This window comes from Corvus hawaiiensis, chromosome 25, assembly GCF_020740725.1.
Source record: "Corvus hawaiiensis isolate bCorHaw1 chromosome 25, bCorHaw1.pri.cur, whole genome shotgun sequence".
NCBI lineage: Eukaryota > Metazoa > Chordata > Aves > Passeriformes > Corvidae > Corvus > Corvus hawaiiensis.
Window position 1 is genome coordinate 6560268 of NC_063237.1, and position 20308 is coordinate 6580575.

General features: G+C 54.4%; 1 long non-coding RNA gene across 1 annotated transcript; it reads left to right on the forward strand.

Annotated features, from left to right (window-relative positions):
* The first annotated feature begins 361 nt into the window (after positions 1-361).
* Positions 362-12875, forward strand: LOC125338160. The gene is made up of 3 exons (XR_007208215.1): positions 362-517; positions 3651-3753; positions 12298-12875. It is a non-coding gene; the product is annotated as an uncharacterized LOC125338160 (long non-coding RNA).
* The last annotated feature ends 7433 nt before the right edge of the window (positions 12876-20308 follow it).

Here is a 20308-nt window from a genome sequence, read left to right on the forward strand (position 1 = left end):
GCAGCAGTTTCCCCGAGCCGCTGTGCGCACACGTTGGTCTAAATGAGTATTTTTTGCACAGCTCTGCCCAAACATGTTGAAGTCCTTGAAACTCAGGCAGCTGTTGCTGTTGTCATTGAGGAGGGGGGATGGAAGAGGGAGCAGCGTGGGCGATGCTGCTGTCCCTTTGGAGCTGGGGCTCAGGCAGAGTTCAACATGGACAGGAGAAGTGATCCCTCGTAGTCTGTGCAGGACACAGCGACAGCAGGGAAGCAATGGCCCTGTGAATGAGCTCGTTTCTTTTTCCTGACATGATTCTGATTGAAGAAATGTTAATTGGGCATCTTATAAACAATTTGTTCTCACCCTCCCAGATCTCCAAGGAGCAGCAGGAGTGAGTGAGGAGCAGGCATGAGCCCGATCCCATGGGATGGAGCAGTGTGGACAGGTCTCCTTGGAGGCAGGAAACGGGCAAGGGAAGGACAGCCTGAGCCAGAGCTGAATTACCGAGGAGGGAATAATCACATGGAAATTGCAGGTGAGATGAGGCCGGTTTGGCTTTCGGGCACTGTTGAGAGGAGCCAGCAGCCCTGGGATGAGCTCAGGCACACGAGGTTCTCCTCACTAAAACAAACACTCGGCTGCCGAGGCCAGGCAGGCAGGAGCCCTTCTCTTTTAATTATCTGCAGTGGAGCTGTTCAGCTGCGAGTGTATCGAGCTGCCGGGCATGCTGGGTATATCCCTCCTCCAGGTTAAGTGGTAATTACACCTAATTAGGAGCAAATAAATATTTTACATGCTTTGGACTACTGCAAGTGACCAGCAGAAACCTCGAAGTGCTGGAGAACACCTCACCAGCTGCAAGTCCTTGCTGTAGCCGTCCCGCAGGGTCCCCTCAAAGGACACCATGGGGCTTGTCTCTAATGCCTGTAAATCCTGCACACACCCCTGGAATTCCTGCTGCAGCCTCTCTGTGTCCCGGGGATTCCCATGCCTCCACTGCTGGCCCTTCACAGTGTCCTGGCAGGGAGGAGGACGCAGCACCGCAGCTTTGCCTTGATTGCGCTGTGTTCTGCGATAAGCAGCAGTGAGTGTTCATTATTATTTAAACACCCCGTGCTTCCCAAGCCTTATTTGGGCGGCGTTTTTCCACAGCATATGTTGGAATTTACAGTAAGTGCAGCCGCTCTACAGTCAACATTTGGTTTCTCTCACCCACAGACTGCAGTGCTAATTAGGGGAGGTTTCCCCTCGTTATCCCGGGGAGGTCAAGCGCAGCAATTTGCATTTTGCAGAGAGCCGAGAGCAGCGGTGGTGGAGCTCATCCAGCCGCAACGAGGCACAGAGATCCCGGCATGGGGCAGAGTGGGCTCAGCAGCTCAGCACAGCCACGGTGCCCAGGAGCTGGGGCTGGCCAGGCGCTCCCAAAGGATGCCACATGTTGAGAAGGAGGAAGTAGTGGGAGTCTTCATCTTGGCTGGAGAGGTCACAGAGCCACAGAATCCTTAAGGTTGTAAAAGACCTCCAAGGTCATCGAGGTCACCTCCAGCCTGGGACTGAGCAGCACCATCTCCACTAAACCACGGAGATCTTGCTCCAGAGATGTTGCTGTCGCTGTCTCAGCCCTCCTGAGTCCTGCACGTGTCAAATTCACTGCAAAGCTTTGTACCTACAGCAGCTAAGGAAGGGCTGGTGGGGCTGCTGTGGATGCCCTTGATCATCTGCCCTCTGACATTACCCTGCATTAAACTCCCAAAGCATTCCAGGATGGCCTGGGAGCAGGGTAAATACGGGCACAGGGGCCTGTCCCACTGTGTTTGCACAGCCTGTGGTGCAGAGCATCCAGGCACCGACTTGGAGATTGCAGAATCAAATTAAGCACCCTCCTCTAAGCCACCTCTCCCAGGGGTGATGCCAGCTCAGAGGGACACAGAGCTCCCCATCCCTGCTCACCGTGGCTGCTCCAGCAATTCCACCTCTCTCTGTGAGCATACACAGCCAAAGGAAGGTGCCTGCTGAGCAGGGTCAGCCCTGCTCCTTGCTCCAGATGTGCTCTCGAGCTGCTCTCAAACTCTATTTAGGTTTTTCCACATTAATTCCAAGGAGAAGGGCTCAAAAGTTCGGAGTGGGAGAGCGGGATCTTTGATGTAGGAGGCCCTTGTCTCTGAAAAAAGCTTTATATTATTATGTAAAACATAAAGGGCATTCGTTAGGAAACTGTGCTGATCAATTTAGGAGCTCTGTCTTCTCAGGCTCTTCCCCCTCCTTTGTTTAATGAGCAAGGGGAAGGCAGCATTGCTTGAGAAATGAACTTTTTGCTCCCAGACTCAAAGTAGGGGACTTGTTGTGGAAGCAGAGGTGACACCACAGCCTGGCCCTGAGCAGCTGGGGACATGGTGAGCAGCAGTGAAGGTGGTGAAGGGGGACAGGAACCCATCGGTGCCCATCTGTCCCAGCTCTGGGAGAGGAGGGGGATGCCTGGTGAGCATCCTGTGTGCACCCCCCCACCCTGCCAGGCCACCAGAGATCCCTGAACTGCGCTCCAGAGCTGCTCCCCTGCCAGGGCCTCCCACCCCAGCCTTGCTGGCGCTGCTGCCAAAGGCATAATGAGAAAAGTACACCTTCCCCCCAAAATCAATAGGGAGACGTGAGGGGTCACCTAATTGGAGGCTGCTCACCGAGTGCCAGCACAGCCAGAGCCCAACCGCAGCACTTGAGCCTGGCTGTGAGATCATAAATCACATTCTGAGCCCGGCACAGCCTCCTCTGCGTCTCGATGCTCCGTCGATCCGGTGCCGCGCTCCCGCTGCTTCAGGGAGCAGAAGAACGACGAGGACACGGGAGCTGAGCTGAGCTGAGCTGAGCTGGGCTGAGCTGGGCTGAGCTGGGCACGTGCTGCTCCAGGCTCCCAGCAATGGCCTCCAGTTGTTTTCCTTAGCAAGGAAATAGGTTGCTTTTTCAGGAAGGAAATTCAGTAGGGTTTGCTGCTTCATTCATTTGTTCTGGTGCTGGCTTTGGAAACTCTCCAAGAGTGTTGGCTAAACAAAAGCTGAGGAGCTGGAGGTGCTTGGCTTTGCCTGGCCACTGTGGGGCTGTGCAGGTCTCTTCTCCTCATCTGCTGGGGCACTGCATCCACTGCCCCTGGCACCTCACAGTTGGCATTGGTTCTTCCTCTCCAGAACCCGAGCCCTCCTTCTGGGGCTTGGCCTGGTTTCCAGACGGGACTCAAAAGCCCAATTCAACAGGAAAAAGCTGTTCCAAATGAAGGAACATTCCAGTGCTGAAGGAAGGAGCCCTCCTGCCCCAGGGCTTTCCTGCCATCCCCAGCGAGGTCTGGCTTCATAAATCCAAGCCTGACTGATTTAGGAATGGCTTTGCCATCCCTGCAAACTCCCAGCCACTGGATCGCCAGCCTGAGGGGAACACTTCCAGCTGTGGCGGGGGGAAAGGGAGAAGGGGCTGATGCACATTTGCTGCTGTGTCCTCCGAAAAACACCCAGAACTTGCTGGAGAGCCCGTGGGCTCCCTCAGATGTACCCAGAAGGATTGCTCAGAGAAGAGCAGCAATAATCACCACAACCCAAAGACAAAAAAAAAAAAAAAAAAAAAAAAAATTAAAAAAAAATCAAAGGCTAATCCTAAAAACTCTCCTTTAATCTTTGTGCTTCCAGACGTCTTCTCCCTTTCATCTAGGACTTTGCTGTTCACTACAGTTACAGAAACCACAAGGCTGGAAGAGGGGAGGAAAAAAGAAGAGATTAAATTAATGAGCAGGTAAGCGGGTTTATCATTTTGTCTGATCCTTCCTTCCTTCCTGCTAATTTCTCTGAGCCAATTTGGGAGGCAGAGCCTGATGGCAACTCTGACACAGACTGTTGTATCCCTTTTCTTCCTTACATCATTTATCCCAACGATGATAATGTCTGATTTGTGGAGCTGCTTCAAGGGCCAGTGCAGCGGGGGGGTGTTGGCAGAGAAAAACATTTGCCTGCATAAAGATAATGCAATGGGTGCTTTGGGCTTCTGGTAGTTCTGTCTGGGCTGTGCCCTTGTACTGAGCAAGGGCACAAAAACTGGAAGTGTGGAAAGGGGTGGGAGAGGAACACCAGAGTGTCCAGGTGCTGAGCTCATGCTGGATCTTCCTATCTTCTATATACTGGGCTTTGTGAAGGAGTCCTGAGTGGTGCCAGCCATTCGCAGCTCCCCAGCACAGCACCCAGGGAGCAGGAGGGGCACTGACACTGCAGGCACAGGGGCTGGAGCATCCCCTCTGGGTCACCTGTGGGCAGAGATGCCGTTGGGAAGAGCACATTGCCACATCCTGGATCCCACGGCTCATTAATCCAGTGGGTGGGTAGCCAAATGTGAGGCGATCAATCAAGCCTCCGTGGAAGCATTTTCTGCCCAGGGCTGGGCTGCTGCCAGGCTGTGAACGCCGCAGGAGGAGCGGCCACCCCGCACGGGCATGAGCGCGGCAGGAAATGAGCCCTCGTAGCTTAGAGGTGATGTGTCCGTGGCCATTCTCTGTGACCCGTTGGGATGGGGGCAGTGGATGCTCCAGCAGTGGGGCCTGTCTTGCCAGCTGATAAAGCTTTAGCTCATTAGTTCTGAGCTAGAAATGAAAACGAGCTGGTGCCAGGCGTGCGGATGGCTCGCGGCATTCGGCCTTCCTGAGCAACGGCTTAAATTAATTGTCCTGGGGCCCCTTGTCAGCCTGTGGGTCAGTACCCAGGCCTGGAATGGAGAGTGGTCATTCAGCCAGGTTACTGTCCCTGCTGTCCCTGCCTCCCTGCTCCCTCTCCTGCTCTCACAGCCTATCCTTGCACGGCTGCTGCCAGGGAGGAAGATGAACGCACGCTTAGCAAAGCATTTACCAGGAGGGCACTTCACCACCAGACAGGCGGGTTCATAAATCCTCCGGCCCCTTCCAGATGAGAGCAGATTACTCCCTGCCCTTGATGAGTTTGGCTCAGAATTGAATTACAGGCTCTGCATAAGACCCTGTGGGGACAGGTCGTGCTCAGGGAGCCACCTGCATCCTCCCACACCATGCATGGGCTTCTCCCCTGCTCCGGCATCATCCCCTGAGCCCCTGCAGCCCCTGCAGAGGCAGGAGGAGAGGCCCCAGCCCGCTGATCCTAGCTGTGGGCAGTGCTGGGGGATCTCCAAGAGGCACCCTCTGCTTGGATCCACCGCTCAGGACCAGCTCCTCTTCCTCGCCTGAACTTCTCTTCCTAATGATGTTTGCTCCAAGGCTGTTTTCCCCTTGGTTCTTTCCACCTGCTGCCTCCTTCCAATCCAATTAGTGCTTTGTTGGTCATTCCTTGAATGTCAGTGATGGTGTCTGTGTGCCCCTGGCTTTGAGGTCAGTCCCTTGGCCCCTGTCAGGCACTGTCTGACCCATCCCTCTGTTTCATCTTCTCTTGCTGGTGCTGCCTGGGCTGCTCTGAAGTGCTGGAGCTGACTCCAAAGTAGAAAGCTTTTCAATTAAGAAAGTTTTTTTTTTTCAGGACTCATTAAAAGAGAGAGAGAAAGAGAGAGGGGTTTTTTTCTTCTTTGTGGTAATTATTATTAATGGCCTTTCTTTTTAGCAGAGGTTTGTTACCCTCACGCAGGAGGGGAATGCTGGCAGGCTCTGGCACGGGGGGGTGTAACTGGAAGTGACGGGGAACGATGTCTCCTACATGATTTCATTAGCAGCAGAACACATCTGAGGGAATGCACGATTCCCAGCTGCCGGCAGCTCCCGTGTCGTGCGCCTCTGCAGGGCTGGGGAGAGGAGGAAGCTGAGAGCCGGGCACGGAAAAGCCTGGTCGTGCCTCCATCTCCCACATCTCCTCCTTATCTCTGGAAAAAGGCAATCCTCCACTTCCACAGAGAGCCTTCAGTCCCCGGGCAGCCCTGCCAGCACACCCAGCCAAGCTCCCGGGACCTGAAGCTGAACCTGCCCCACACAAGCCGTGCCCCAGCCCATCCCTCCATGCTCCGTCCCAGCCTCCCCCTTTCCCTGCGCATCAAAGCTCCTGCACAGGCACAGCACCGAACATGACCCACTTTTGTATCCAGAGCAGCCGCTGCTGTTCGGGAGCTCATAATGCTGCAGTAATCCCGGATGATCAAAGGCTCCACATCCACCCACAGGTACAGCAAAAACAAGCAGGAGCCCGGCGCGAGGCTGCCGGAGTGGAGCTCTGGGCAGGGAACACCCCAGCATGTCCTCTCTGCGGGCTCCTGGCTCTGCCAGAGCAGAAAGCAGAAAATGGGACATGTCTCTTGGAAGCCCAGGTCTCCGCCTCGGCACAAGGGAAATTCAGGCTGAGCAGGATGACAGCTTGTGCCAAATGCGGGCAACTCCTCTGCTCCTCGAAGGGAGGGACTGCGTGAGGTGGCGAAGGCCAGCGGTGGGTCTGTGGGGACAAGTGGCTCAAGGCTCCTGGGGAGGAAGGAGGTGCCCTGTGCTCTCACAGTTCTTCCTTGTGCTGACCCCGTGGTTTTGTTCTGCTTTGGACAAATACGTTTTCTGAGCCAAATCTGTAAAATGAGGTTGCACTTAAGGAAATTAAACCCCTCCTGTGCCCCTTGCTGCCAGAGCATTAGAAGCAGTGACAGTGTGATCGCTCTTTGGCGGCTACAACTGCAGAATCCAGTGATTGAACCCCCACCCACAAATGGGGCATCCCCTGCCCACCCCAGGCTCTGGCTCTCCTCATCTGGGGAATCCTGGCCCAAGCTCTCTGCAAACAAAGGTGGCATCAGCTGCCTCAGGATGGCTTTGCCACAAGTGACAGCAGGAAACTGCTTTATTATTCTACGTTTATGATCTTTTTAATGAAAGCTGAGGCTCTGGAGAAGGATGGCGAGGCCTTTCCCCGACCCTACCAAACTCCCTCATTGCCCTTCAGGGATGGGCAAACACCCAGCTGATAAACACTTGGCTAATGGGCACGGCTCCACATCATAAACATCACCTCCCGCTCGCACTAATTGTCCTCCTTGTCACTGCTCCTTGCACAGTGACAAACGATTTGGGTTTAATGGAGATCGGCTTCCCCTGTCACTCCTAAGTCATCCCTCAGCCAGGGATGAGTCATGGGGGGAGGCCCTGGCGTGCAGGGGAGCAGCCCTTGACAGAGACTTCCCCGTTCCCTCTCCACCTGTGTCATCCATAACAGCCAGGCCAGACCAATTTTTCCCCAAGGCATATTTTCTCAGCCAAAGCCACTTTGTTTCCTGGAGTAGGAGCAATATTTATCCTTTCCTGTGCCGTGAGATCAAGCGAGTGCTTGATAGAATTAAAAGGCAACTCATTTAAAAGCAATGCAAGAGCAGCAGTTGGATTACCTGGGAAACTCATAGCTGCAGGGTCATTTTCCGGTAATAATTTGCTATGGACTTAAAATATGGCCTTGTGTTACTTCTGGTAGAGCAAACCCTGGCCAGACTCACAGGGTTCAGGAGATGGATGGGTGCCCAAACAGTCCCAGAGTCTGGAGTCTTGTTTGCAGGGCTCTTGAAAGGAAGTGTGAAGAAAAAAAATCAAATCCCAAGTGCTCAGCTGAAGATAAGAAAAAAAACCCCAACCTGTTACAAACTTCAGAGCTCTGGAAGAGGAGAAGCAGAGCAGACGTGTGGCAGTGATAGCAGCAGAAAGGAAAGTGTTGACCTCTGGCCCTGGCAATAGCGAGGATTTCTTTAGATATAAAGAAGAAAGAAAGACTGTGATTGCTGGTAATGTGCTGTGAAAGAAACATTTCTTCTCAGCCTCCAACCTGCCAATTGAAGCGTGAGCTGAGGAGCAGGACACGGCACTGGGAGGCTCCGAGCTGCTGCTGCTGCCCCAGCACTGGGGCCTTGGCTGGCACCGCATCCCGCCGGGACCACTCCAGCATTCCAGGAGAGCAGCAGAGCAGCCAGGATCCACCAGGCTGAGCCCTTGCTGCCCCAAAGGAGCCACAGAATTTGTCATCAGTGTTCCTCACCCTGGGACAAGTGTGCTGGTCTGGCAGGACACAGTGATTGTCACATCAGAGACTTTGTTCTCCCTTGGAAAACAAAAAAAGCACCGAGATTTACCTGGAAGGTTTGTCAGGAAGGAAATCAAACCAACTCCTAACAAACCCCTCTTCAGAAATTATCTCAGTGAGTTAATGATGTAAGAAGACTGCAAGATCCAGCTGGGTGAAAAAAATCCTCCAGCTGAGATTCTCTAACAGCCTCCCGTGGTGAGGAAGTTATTAAAAACCCTGCCCTGGAGAAGGGCCCCCTCTCCGTGTTACCAACTCCCATCACCCAGGTGATGATTCGGAGATTTTCTGAGGTGTTTTCAGTAAAGAAAACTGATTTATAAAATAATAGTAAAAAAACCCCCTAACTTGGCTGCTCTGCATGATTTTCCTCGGTCTCCATTTTTCAGCTGAAGCTGCAGTAAAACAGAAGTAATTTCCCATGTTTAACCAGTGGGTTTCGTGTTGGGGTGCCTTTGAGACCTGCCCTCCGAAACACACAGTATTACAGATGAAAAACCAGGAAAAAGATGGCATTTGGTCACTGCAAGGGCACCGGGAAGGACCAGAAGAAACCAGCTGACCTTGGTGGGGGTAAGGTCTGCTGGTTCTGCTGGGTGGCTGCAGGAGCAGTGCAGAACTGGCCACCAAGGGAGGGCAAAGAGCCTCCAAGGCTGAAGACCCTTTTCCCTCAGTGCTGGGACATGGGGTTATGCTCCCCAGGAGCCACTCCAGCCCTCCTTGTCCTGCAGGCAGGCACGGAACCATCCTTTCCCACAACACACCCACCCCTGCTTTGAATCCATCCCCTTGTAAAAGACACCACGTTATTGTATCATCCCATTATGCAAACCAGACATCACCCACAGGCAGGCCATCAACAGACTGGGACCTGAAGGGACACCCGGGCTGTGCACAGATGGTGGCAGAGCCCACAGACACAGTTTTTCCCTAAAAAGCCATATCTTTTCCCTAAAGCTTGCAGACGTGCGTCTGGCAAGGGTCCCTGTCTCCCTGGCTGGTGGCTGCAGCTAATCCCTGTTAGATCATCCCAGAGAACCTGTTGGGCTGTAAATCGCTGCCTGCTGAGCACCCAGGACACGCAGATCGGAGGTAACTTTACTCCAGAGAGCCAATTAGTGCAAATCTGGCCTGGTAATTACCATGTGATCGGATGCTGATATCTCCGGGCAGATAAGGCTCCCGAAGCAATCTCTGAACGCAGTGACAGTTGTTATTATGGCCTCACCTCCATCCCCAAGGCCTCTGGGAGGTTCAGCCTCAGGCAGGGAGCAGGGAAGAGCTGTGGCTGTCCCTGTGGAGTGTGGGTGCTGCCCACCAGCTTCCCTCTGCTCCAGCCGCCACCCGGAGCTGGACATCTCCTCCTTGGCTGACAGAGCCCAATCCTGGCTCTCCCAGCGCAGGCACATTCCAGCGGGCAGTATTTATCTGCTGGGGGGTTTGCACCGTGCCTGCTGGGAGCCAAAGGTGCTGGTGGAGCACGGGGGTGCTCAAGCCCAGGAGGAGGGAGGCGCCCCAATGCTGGGGCGGTTCTGAGCCCCTCGGCGCTGCCTTTGTCCTGCCCATGGGGACGGTGCAAGTGCTCCAGCCCTTGTCTGTGGTTTGTGCTTCCCTTGGTGAGGAGGGAAGGGACCCGAGCAGATTTGATTGTGGGGGAGAACAGAGGATTTTGGCACAGGACAGAAGGCTGGGTGGGACTGTCAGCAGCATCAAACTGGATCCAGTTCCCTGAATAGGAGTGAAAATGGGGTCAGGCACTCGCACACGTGTTAGAGCTGCTCATGTCTGTGGAGCTGATGCCCCGGAGAGCAGCAACACATCACTCCTTTGGTGAACCTCAGAGGGATTTGCAAACTGTCCCAGACTGCTCCCCTTGTTCCAGCCCCCAGCAGTGGGATGAGATCGTCATTCCCACGTTATGAAACCTGAAGCTGAGGCTCGTTGGGGTAAATCTGGACTCATTCTGAAGAGGCCGGGGGATATTTGGGTATAACTGGCTGGAGTCATCGTTATGAAACCAGGAGCCATATAACACCGGGAACAGAGCAGTAAAGGATCCTAAACCTCCCTGACGGTTCTGGTGGTTAGTGACTGCCTGTAGCTTAATTACACCATCAATTCCATTAAATAGTGCAGTAACAACCTGGGATTTAATGAATACATAGAAAAGAATAAATTGGACTCCCAGTGTAACTGAGATTCCTTTATGGAATCAGTGGAAACTGAAACAGAAGTTCAGTTTCTTTTTAGGGAAAGTACAGAAAGAAATAAATTAAAATTAAAGGTTTGAACTGTAGCAGCAGTGGCTCTGAACCTGTGGTGCCAGGGCATGGAATCAAGCAGAGGCTCCCAAAAAGGGGCACGAGTGTGGCCAAGCCAGTCAGACCTGTGTGCTGCCCCTTGCCCCAGCTGCCCCAGCACGGAGCTGACTGTCCCAGCACTGCCAGGGAGGTCCTGATGCTCTGCATCCTCTCACAGGGTACAGGCAATTCCCTTTCTTCCCTTGTCTTTTTTAACTTCACGTTTCGGTGGAAGAAGTGTTTGCTTTTTTTGCTTAAATAACTACACACTGTTTGCTCTCGAGGTGTTGAAGCACCCAGACAAATCTCCCCCGTGTTGGAGAGGAGCAAACAGTCCAGCAGAACAAGCAATGTTTGCAGAGGAAATCCAGAGGTGCTTCGGTGTGTTCGGAGCTGCGGCTCACGGAGAGGGAACCGTGGCACTGCTGGCTCTGTGTCACGGTGAACCTGACTGGAACAAGCCCAGGACTGCCGTATCCTCCTCCTCTCGCCACGAGCACCCCGAGCCGGCGGGCAGGGATGCGCTGATGTCAGCGCTGGGCAGAGGCAGAGAGCAGCAGCCCCTGCGCAGGGCCGACGCTCCGGGGCTGCAGCTCAGCCTCCCTCAGCACTAGCCGTGCTCCAGATTACCCCAGCGCTCGGGGGCAGCTGGGCAGAGGCAGCCGGCGGTGCCCCGGGAGCAGCCCCGCTCCCCGCCCGGCTCCGCGGGTCCCCTGCGATCCCCCTTCCCCAGGGCCCGGGGGTCACAGCCACCCCCAGCCCCTGCCCTCGCCACAAACCGCTCCCGGGCTCCTCCTTGGCAGACGACAGTGAATTTTTTTCCCTTTAAACGCAGCTGCACTCAGTGTTTGCTGACAGCTCGGCATGCGCACGGATGGATGTGCCGCTCCCCGGCCTCTCCCGGGGCGCGGGGCCGGGGGGCACCCCCAGGGCTGCGGGCACCGGGCGGGGCCGCGGCTCGGCAGCTCCTGCCTTTGCTGCTGGCTTTTCCCTGCCCACCCTGGCATGAGCTGCAGGCAGGGGGGGGGCGGCGTGGGCAGCAGCCTCCTCCATCCCTGCTCTGCGGGGATATAATGTCCCTCTTTCCGAGCGTGCCTGTGGCGAGGCGGGGATGCGGCGCGGCGGCGGTGACCGATGCGAGGGGCTGATTGCCTGTATGGCGATGCTGAAAGGGGTCGCGACTCCCTAAGTGCTCGTCAGGATGAAGGATGACAGCCCCAGACAGCGAGACACTTCCCTCCTTTCCCGCAGCTAATGAGTGCTCTGGCGGCCAGGGCTGCTGCTGCTGCTTTTAGTTTACTTTCCCTTTGTTATTTCTCTCCCTGTTTATTTGTTTAATTAATTTATTTGTTTTAGATGTCTCCCTCCTTCCTCCCCCCGACCCCGCTCCATTCTTTCCCTGCTTTCCCTCTGGCTTCTGCAGCTATTTGTGTTGGATCCCGAGCAGTTAGCACTCTGAAAATTTAATTAGGCATTTGGATGGAACCTGAAAGCTGAGCCTGTGCTGGAATTGAGTCCCCCTGGCCCCCGCTGCTCTCTCCTAAGGCCACGTTGCAGTGGGCAGGGGGATGCAGGAGCCCCCGGGGGGATCCAGGAGCCCTCCCAGACCCCCAGCCCTCAGCAGTAAATATCCCTTGCTCCCAGTGGAGGAACCGAGATGGAGATGGAAGTGTGTTTGTCACACAGAGCCTCTCCCCAGCTGCTTTTGCCCAGAACCAGGGGCGGAATTAGCTGGAGGGAAGGGGATGCTGATTTCTCTGCTGACGGGCTGGCAGGCAGCTCACCAGCCAACAGCCATGGAGATGTCTTCCAGCTCCAGCCCCAGGATGGAGAGGGGGAAATGCCGGTGTCTGTCTCGGGTGGTGCAGAGGAGGGGGCTCGGGCGCTGGGGTGGTCAGAGAGCCTCTGAGTGAGGCTCGGGGGAGGAGGAGGAGATCTCTCCAAATCTGGCTTCTTGCTCTTCCCTGAAGTTTTGCCTCTCTCTCTTTTTCCAGGGCCTTTCAGAAATTAGCTTTAACCGGATTCCAAGGGCTTATTGTGGGGACACAGCCTTGAAACAGAGTCCCCAACCTCGGCGTCCCTTCCCACAGGGGCCCAGAGGAGCGATTCCCGTGCGCGGCCAGCAGTGCTCCTGGGGACATGACACAGTGTCACCCGCGGTTCCAAACCCCCACCTGCGGGCCCAGGCACCTGCAGACACTGTTCAACACCACCTTAGGGCATGACAGGTTTTCCTTCCCTGCTCTGCTTTGGTCATTTATTTTCCTGCCTTTTTTGATTGTGTATTTTTCCTCCTCCTCATTACCGAAGCCCAGGGCTCGTCCTGCCTACATCCAGGACACAATCCTGCATTCTAAGATGTCCACAGGGAGCTGAAGGGAGGATGAGGGTGGTGGGAGAGATGCCATGGTACCTGGGCAGAGCCAGAACACCCCACGCACCCCCATCCATGCCCTGAGGAGAAGCTGTCCCAAAGCAGGGAGACCCCATCAGCCCCCTCTTCATCTCCTATTAAACAAGTTAATGCTTGAGGAAGTGCTGCCTTCCCTGGATTAGCACATAAAGGCTTGGAAGTGTGAGCAGGCACTAATAAATTACTCACTGGATTGACAGTTTGAGGCTTTTTTTTTTCCTACTGTAAAACAAGTAAAAAATATGCCAGGCTCATTCTTTCCTCTTTTTATTTTTTTCAAAGGATCAGTTAGACACAGGGACTCCAGCGTGAATAAACTGGGATTTATGTCCCCGTCAGTCGGATCCTTAAACTTCCTAAGTGCTTAAAACATACACATTTTAACTTGAAAAATTACCAGGTTTGTCTAAAGGAAAATTTCAGCATAAAACAGGAAACTCATTTGAAGGGAGAAATTCTCCAATGAAGCGAACCCAGGCAGTCATAAAAAAGTTAAACCAGGCATAAAGGGAAATGTCAGATGTGGGGGAGAGCCAGATGTCTCTCTATTTTTTCTCTTTTTTTTTTATATTTTTATAACCTAGATCAGATTATAGGAGAATATATGAATGTATCTCACGGGGAGGGGATGCGGCGAGAGGAGGAGGATTTCATTCTCAGTCTGTAACTTGCTGTAACGTGGAGCACTTTACAAAGAAAAACATTTTTTTATTTCTAAATAAAGCACTTTAGAGTGACACATTTATTGCTGGCAAAGAATTACTCAAATAAGAGACATTGTCAGCTGTTTATTTTAAAAGCTTTTTTTTTTTTTTTTTTTTTTTTTAGTTTGGGGAAAAAAGAAAGATCAAAACCCCTTTCCATTCTTCACAATATTCCCTTAAAAGCTTTAAAATAAAGTGGGTTTTTTTGCTCCTGAGTTGCCTTTTTGGTGTCTCCAGGGCTCTGCAGCACGAGGGAGCCTGCAGGGAGCTGGAGCATGGCGTTCCCACTGGGAATGCTGGGATGCAGTCAGGGCTTTGCCAGGGGTTGCCCACATGGACTCTGCTCTTGCCCCAGTGGGCATCTTCCAGGGAGAGAGAGAAATGGGAATGGCGAGGCTTTCCCAGGTGGGAATGCAGGAATCTGTAGCTAATGCGAGAGCTGCCGGGACCCTGCCGTAGGAAAGGCACCGCTCCCGTAGGTCCATCTACCCAGAGCAGAGTGCCCAGAGGCTGTGCCCACGTGTCCCACCTTGGGAGGCCTGCGAGTGAAGAGCAAGGGGAGGAAGGGGAGATGCACCTTTCCTGGGAATTGGGCAGGGATGCCATGGGGTGGGACGGCGCCCTTTGGGTCCGTGCAGGTGGTTTGGGGCTCAAGTGCGGGATGAGAGGTTTCGGGGTGTGGAGAGGCTTTGGGATCCCATCGTGTGGGCATGGCTGGGAAAGGGGCTCTGGGTGCCGGGGCTGCCAGCACGGCCAGAGCCCAGAGGAAACGCCCAGCCTGGAGCATTTGGGAAGCTGTGGTGGTGCCAGCAAGGCCGGGCAGTGTGAAACACCTCATTCCACGGCTCCGACACTGAGCCCTGTCTGGAACCGGGGCTTTTAGTGTCAGTCCCTGCCGTGGAACAGCACGGCGTTAACGCTCCCGTCAAGGCTCCCCACTTAACCTCTCCCCCGGCGCAGTCCCAGCGCCTTTCTCAGCCGGTGACACGTTTCTCCTCTCCCTCTTGGGGAAACAAAAGAGGAGGAAATTAGATCTTTCCATGCCAGGCTGCACAGGGCTGATGTGTCTGAGCCCATGGAAGGGCATCCCTGATCACGGACACGGCGTGGCCTGAACTGTTCCGCAGGAGGGGCCAGGGCAGCCTCCTTTGTGTGATAGGACCCAGTGGGGGCTCAGGAGTCAGCCAGAGGGAGGGAGCCTGGACCAGGTGGGGATGCAGGAGGCCAAGGGACAGACCTGAATCCTTGCCTTGCCCTCCCCTCCCTGTCTGACTCCAAACCCCCGTTAATTTGTCCACACTGCTTTGGATTTGTTGTTTCATTAGCTTTTCATCTCAGCTACTTTCTTTCCCCCATAGATTATTCTATTCCTCTTGCTTTCCCCCTTTTCTGCTCCTTTTACTCTATAATTGGATCATTTGCAGTTTATAGGAAGGATGAGAAACAAAAGGTATTGACAACGTGAGCATTCAAAATTATATGTCAAGCTCAAAAAAAAGGAGATGAAAAGAAAATCTGGATCCTCTTTCTTTGCAGTTTGATTTCTGAACCTGCAGAGCTCATTAGTTTCCCGTGATCGGGGCTTTTTCTGTGTCTGTGGAAACCAGAAACCTACTTTTAAGAAGAGCTGTAGTCAGTTGCCTCCAGCGATGAGAAACAGAGAGGTAAAAGCTCATGGTAAGTGCTCAGCATTAAACATCAATAGGAGAAGTTCCCTTGCCTTGCCTTGCCTTGCCTTGCCTTGCCTTGCCTTGCCTTCCCTTCTCTTCCCTCATAATTGGGCACAGCTTTACATCCAGGCCCAATGCTTTTTGCACTGGCCCCTGAAAAACACAACCAGATATTCCCTGGAACAAAACAAATGAAATTTTTATTGTGGATCCCTTACACTCAACAGCAACTGTCCACCGGAGTGGCACAACACAAAACCCTTATTCCCAGAGAAATGGGAGCTCCCTGTAAACCCCCGGCTGCAATTCCCAACTTCCAGCCTCATTTCCTGCTGCCATTCCTGCCAGGCTCCATCTGCAGAGCTGCTGGGGCTCCGGGAGGCCGGGATGGAAGGCAGGGCCTGGAGCGCGGTGCCGGCTGCATTCGGGACACCCTGCCAGCGCCTGACCACGCTCAGACCAATTACTGCTGGCGTGAGCCCAAGCCATCCATCTCAGCAAATTTCCCTCCAGGGGCCACCCCATTAGTAGCAAATAACTAATTATTGCTGTCAGCTTTAATAAAAAAACATTAGTTGAAAGATATTCCCCCCCTCCCCAACTTTCCATCGCTGTATAAATTACGGGAGACAAAACCAACTTCTAAACTGAGTAATTCCAGACATTTGTCAGACTCCAAGAAATGCTTTAATTAGCGTTGGTTAATAAAGTGTTTAGGTAATTAGGAGAACATTTGTCCTGCCTGTGCAGATTTTTTTCCTCTTGCTTACGACAACTCAAAAAAAATTAATTGGAGTCCAGGCTTCAGGAATTACAAGGCTTTTTTTGGTGCTTCTTGGTGAGACCATTAATGATGCTAGGGGGAGTCGCCTCTAGTGCTCGAGTACTGGAATTTTCCCTTCCTCTTTCTGGCTGTTTTGTCTGTCGTGGGGAGCAGGAGCTCTCAGGGGACGGATCAAACCCGGCCCCAGCAGCTGATTCCCCGCGGGGCATCGGGCGGGACGCGCTCAGGGAGCTTCTCTGTCTGCAGCACACACGGCCGTGCCAGCGACAGCGTCGTGCTGGCTCTGCTCCTGGGCCGAGACGCAGGAGCTGAGCTGAGCTGCAAGCCCACAGAGCTGTCACCCTGCCAGAAACTGGCTTTGAAACCCCCGGCTCCCACCCTGGTGCTGCCGCTGACAGCTGCTGCCGTGGCGGTGATCACACCCAGCATCCCGTCCATGGCACACCCAGCATCCCGTCCATGGCACACCCAGCATCCCATCCATGGCACACCCTGCATCCCTTCCATGGCACATCCAGCATCCCATCCATGGCACACCCTGCATCCCTTCCATGGCACATCCAGCATCCCATCCATGGCACACCCTGCATCCCTTCCATGGCACACCCTGCATCCCATCCATGGCACACCCTGCATCCCTTCCATGGCACATCCAGCATCCCATCCATGGCACACCCTGCATCCCATCCATGGCACACCCAGCATCCCATCCATGGCACACCCTGCATCCTATCCATGGCATACCCAGCATCCCATCCATGGCACACCCTGCATCCCTTCCATGGCACACCCTGCATCCCTTCCATGGCACACCCTGCATCCCATCCATGGCACACCCAGCATCCCATCCATGGCACACCCAGCATCCCTTCCATGGCACACCCAGCATCCCATCCATGGCACACCCAGCATCCCATCCATGGCACACCCTGCATCCCATCCATGGCACATCCAGCATCCCATCCATGGCACACCCTGCATCCCATCCATGGCACACCCAGCATCCCATCCATGGCATACCCAGCATCCCATCCATGGCACACCCCGCATCCCATCCATGGCACACCCAGCATCCCATCCATGGCACACCCTGCATCCCATCCATGGCACACCCCGCATCCCATCCATGGCACACCCAGCATCCCATCCATGGCACACCCAGCATCCCATCCATGGCACACCCTGCATCCCTTCCATGGCACACCCTGCATCCCATCCATGGCACACCCTGCATCCCATCCATGGCATACCCAGCATCCCATCCATGGCACACCCCGCATCCCGTCCATGGCACACCCTGCATCCCATCCATGGCACACCCTGCATCCCTTCCATGGCACACCCAGCATCCCCTCCATGGCACACCCAGCATCCCATCCATGGCACACCCTGCATCCCATCCATGGCACACCCTGCATCCCATCCATGGCACATCCAGCATCCCATCCATGGCACACCCTGCATCCCTTCCATGGCACACCCAGCATCCCATCCATGGCACATCCAGCATCCCTTCCATGGCACACCCTGCATCCCATCCATGGCACACCCTGCATCCCTTCCATGGCACACCCTGCATCCCTTCCATGGCACACCCAGCATCCCATCCATGGCACACCCTGCATCCCATCCATGGCACACCCCGCATCCCATCCATGGCACACCCAGCATCCCTTCCATGGCACACCCTGCATCCCATCCATGGCACACCCCGCATCCCTTCCATGGCACACCCCGCATCCCATCCATGGCACACCCCGCATCCCATCCATGGCACACCCTGCATCCCATCCATGGCACACCCAGCATCCCTTCCATGGCACACCCAGCATCCCTTCCATGGCACACCCAGCATCCCATCCATGGCACACCCCGCATCCCATCCATGGCACACCCCGCATCCCTTCCATGGCACATCCAGCATCCCATCCATGGCACATCCAGCATCCCATCCATGGCACACCCTGCATCCCGTCCATGGCACACCCAGCATCCCATCCATGGCACACCCTGCATCCCATCCATGGCACACCCTGCATCCCATCCATGGCACATCCAGCATCCCATCCATGGCACACCCTGCATCCCATCCATGGCACACCCTGCATCCCTTCCATGGCACACCCAGCATCCCATCCATGGCACACCCAGCATCCCTTCCATGGCACACCCAGCATCCCATCCATGGCACACCCTGCATCCCATCCATGGCACACCCTGCATCCCGTCCATGGCACATCCAGCATCCCATCCATGGCACACCCCGCATCCCATCCATGGTGTTAATGGGCTGGGGCAGCCCAGGCTGCTGGAGGTGCCCAGCTGTTTGCCATGAGCAGGGTTTGCAGCAGGATGGCAGGAATTAGGCCCTGCCATGGCTATAAAAGGGCTGGTGCTGGGCACCCCAGGGCCCTGAGTGCTGAGGGGAGGTCTGAGTGCTGCAGAGAGGGCAGGAGCAGCGAGGAAGGATTATTTTTAGCAGTGTTAGATAACAGGGCCGCAGAGAGGTGGCTGCTGGCAGACCTGCAGCAATTCCTCTGGATGAGACCACAGGGCAGCGAGGAAGCCCCGAGGTGAGCACAGTGTTCAGCATGGAGGTGAGGCTCTTTCCTGCTCACCGAGTCCAGACTCCTCTTGAGGTTTCCACCTCGCACTTGTGCTGCAGGAAGCTCTTCTCTGCTCTTGAAACAGCTTCTTCTGCCTCTCTGTGCTCAGCGGGCTCTGGCACAGCTGCTGGAGCAGCCAGCTGAAACCAGCTCTGCTCATCAGGCTGTGCTGGGTGCAGAGCAAAGGCACAGATGCTTGTGCTTCAGATGTTAAAAATTTAAGGACTAGTTAGTCTTGAAGATGTCCTCATGGAAAGGTCTTCGCTTTGTGAATCTAAAAAATCCCATGTAGGTGTAGCTCACATCCTGCCAACCACTTTTAGTGGGAGCTGCGTCCTGCTGTGGTCCCAGGGTCGTGTCCTCGCCAACTGCTTGGCATCAGTTCCTGCATCTCATCCAGTCAATGCATTAAGTGACTCTGCAATTAATTTGCTTGTCTGGATTACAGGAGTGTGGGAACAGTGAGAAACATGCAATTTTCTGGTCGGCTTTGGGCTCATCACCCAGGGGGGTCCCTTTGCACTATGTCCTGAATCCCTCAGGCTTTGCTGCCTCGCAGTCCTTAAGTTCCCTCTGCACCAAACCTGGGTTGTCGTGTCTGTGTCTTTCTCCATGGGAGGCTTCTTGGCTCTGGAAAGCCAGATGCGTGTCCCAGCTCCAAGCTTTGGGTTTACACACAACTCAGAGGACACAAAACTGTGCAGAGTCCTGGCAGGGAAGGACAGGATTCAACTTCTGGCCCCTGAACCAGCTGGGCAACACAAAGGCTCCCTGGGAACCAAAGCCAGCACTTCGCCATCCTTTAACCCCTGGTGATGTGTCACTGATCAGCACATTGGTTCTAATAGCTCCCCAGGTAGCTTTGGGAGAGCAACGAGTTGAACATAAAAAATCCCTTTATTATTGCCATTTTGCTTTTATATACCCATCAAGCTTTCATATTTAATCTCCTACATCACAATAGCTGTTCATTTTTAACATTTGACATTGATAAAGTGCCCACTGCTATTATTCTGACATACTATAAAACATTACACCCATTTGTGATAGAAAAGGCAAAGAATCAATACTCAGCCCCATTTTCCAGTGCAGCAGTAAATCATGGGGAGCCTAACAAATTATTTTAAATATAAGCACCTTCAGGACCAATAAAGAACCCAACTGATCCCTGTCCATTGTCACAGCTGTCAAACATCTTTACTGCTAAATGGACATTGGGGGGTGGCCCAAAAGAGCTCAGCCCAAGCCCAGATCCCCAGGGAATCGGACTTGGGGGGCTCTTGTTGTGGGAAGTGCTGTGAGTTCCTTTGGGCAGCTGCAGGGATATCAGGGCTGCCTCACAGCTCACCTCTGGCAAGGCTGCAGGGTACCAAGCCCAGGAGCTAAATGAGGTTCAGGAGGTGAAGCTCCTCACCCAGCGGTGCAAAGAAAATTGCAGCTCCCAGTTCTCCCCAGCCCGTGGCAGGGCTGCGAGGTCAATCCTTCCTGGAGGCGGCACAGAAAATGTTCCCAGATTGCTTTTTTTGGAGTTCTGCTCTTGCTGCAGAGCAGTGACCTTGCTGTGGGCGAGGGCAGCTGAGTTTTCCCCGGCTGCTGCTCCTGGGGGTGGTGGCACCACGGTGTGTCCGTGCGCTTGGCACCGCTGTGCCCTGGGGCACACCTGGGCACTGGCAGCACGAGCAGGTGAGGGCTGAGGAAGGCATCGCCTGACACGTCTCCCGTCCCTGCCAGCACATCTGTGAGGTTGTCAGTCCTGGGGTTCACCCTGCATTGCTTCCCTGGGAGCTGTGTGTCCCTGTGCGACCTCCGCGCATCCGTCCCCTCCCCG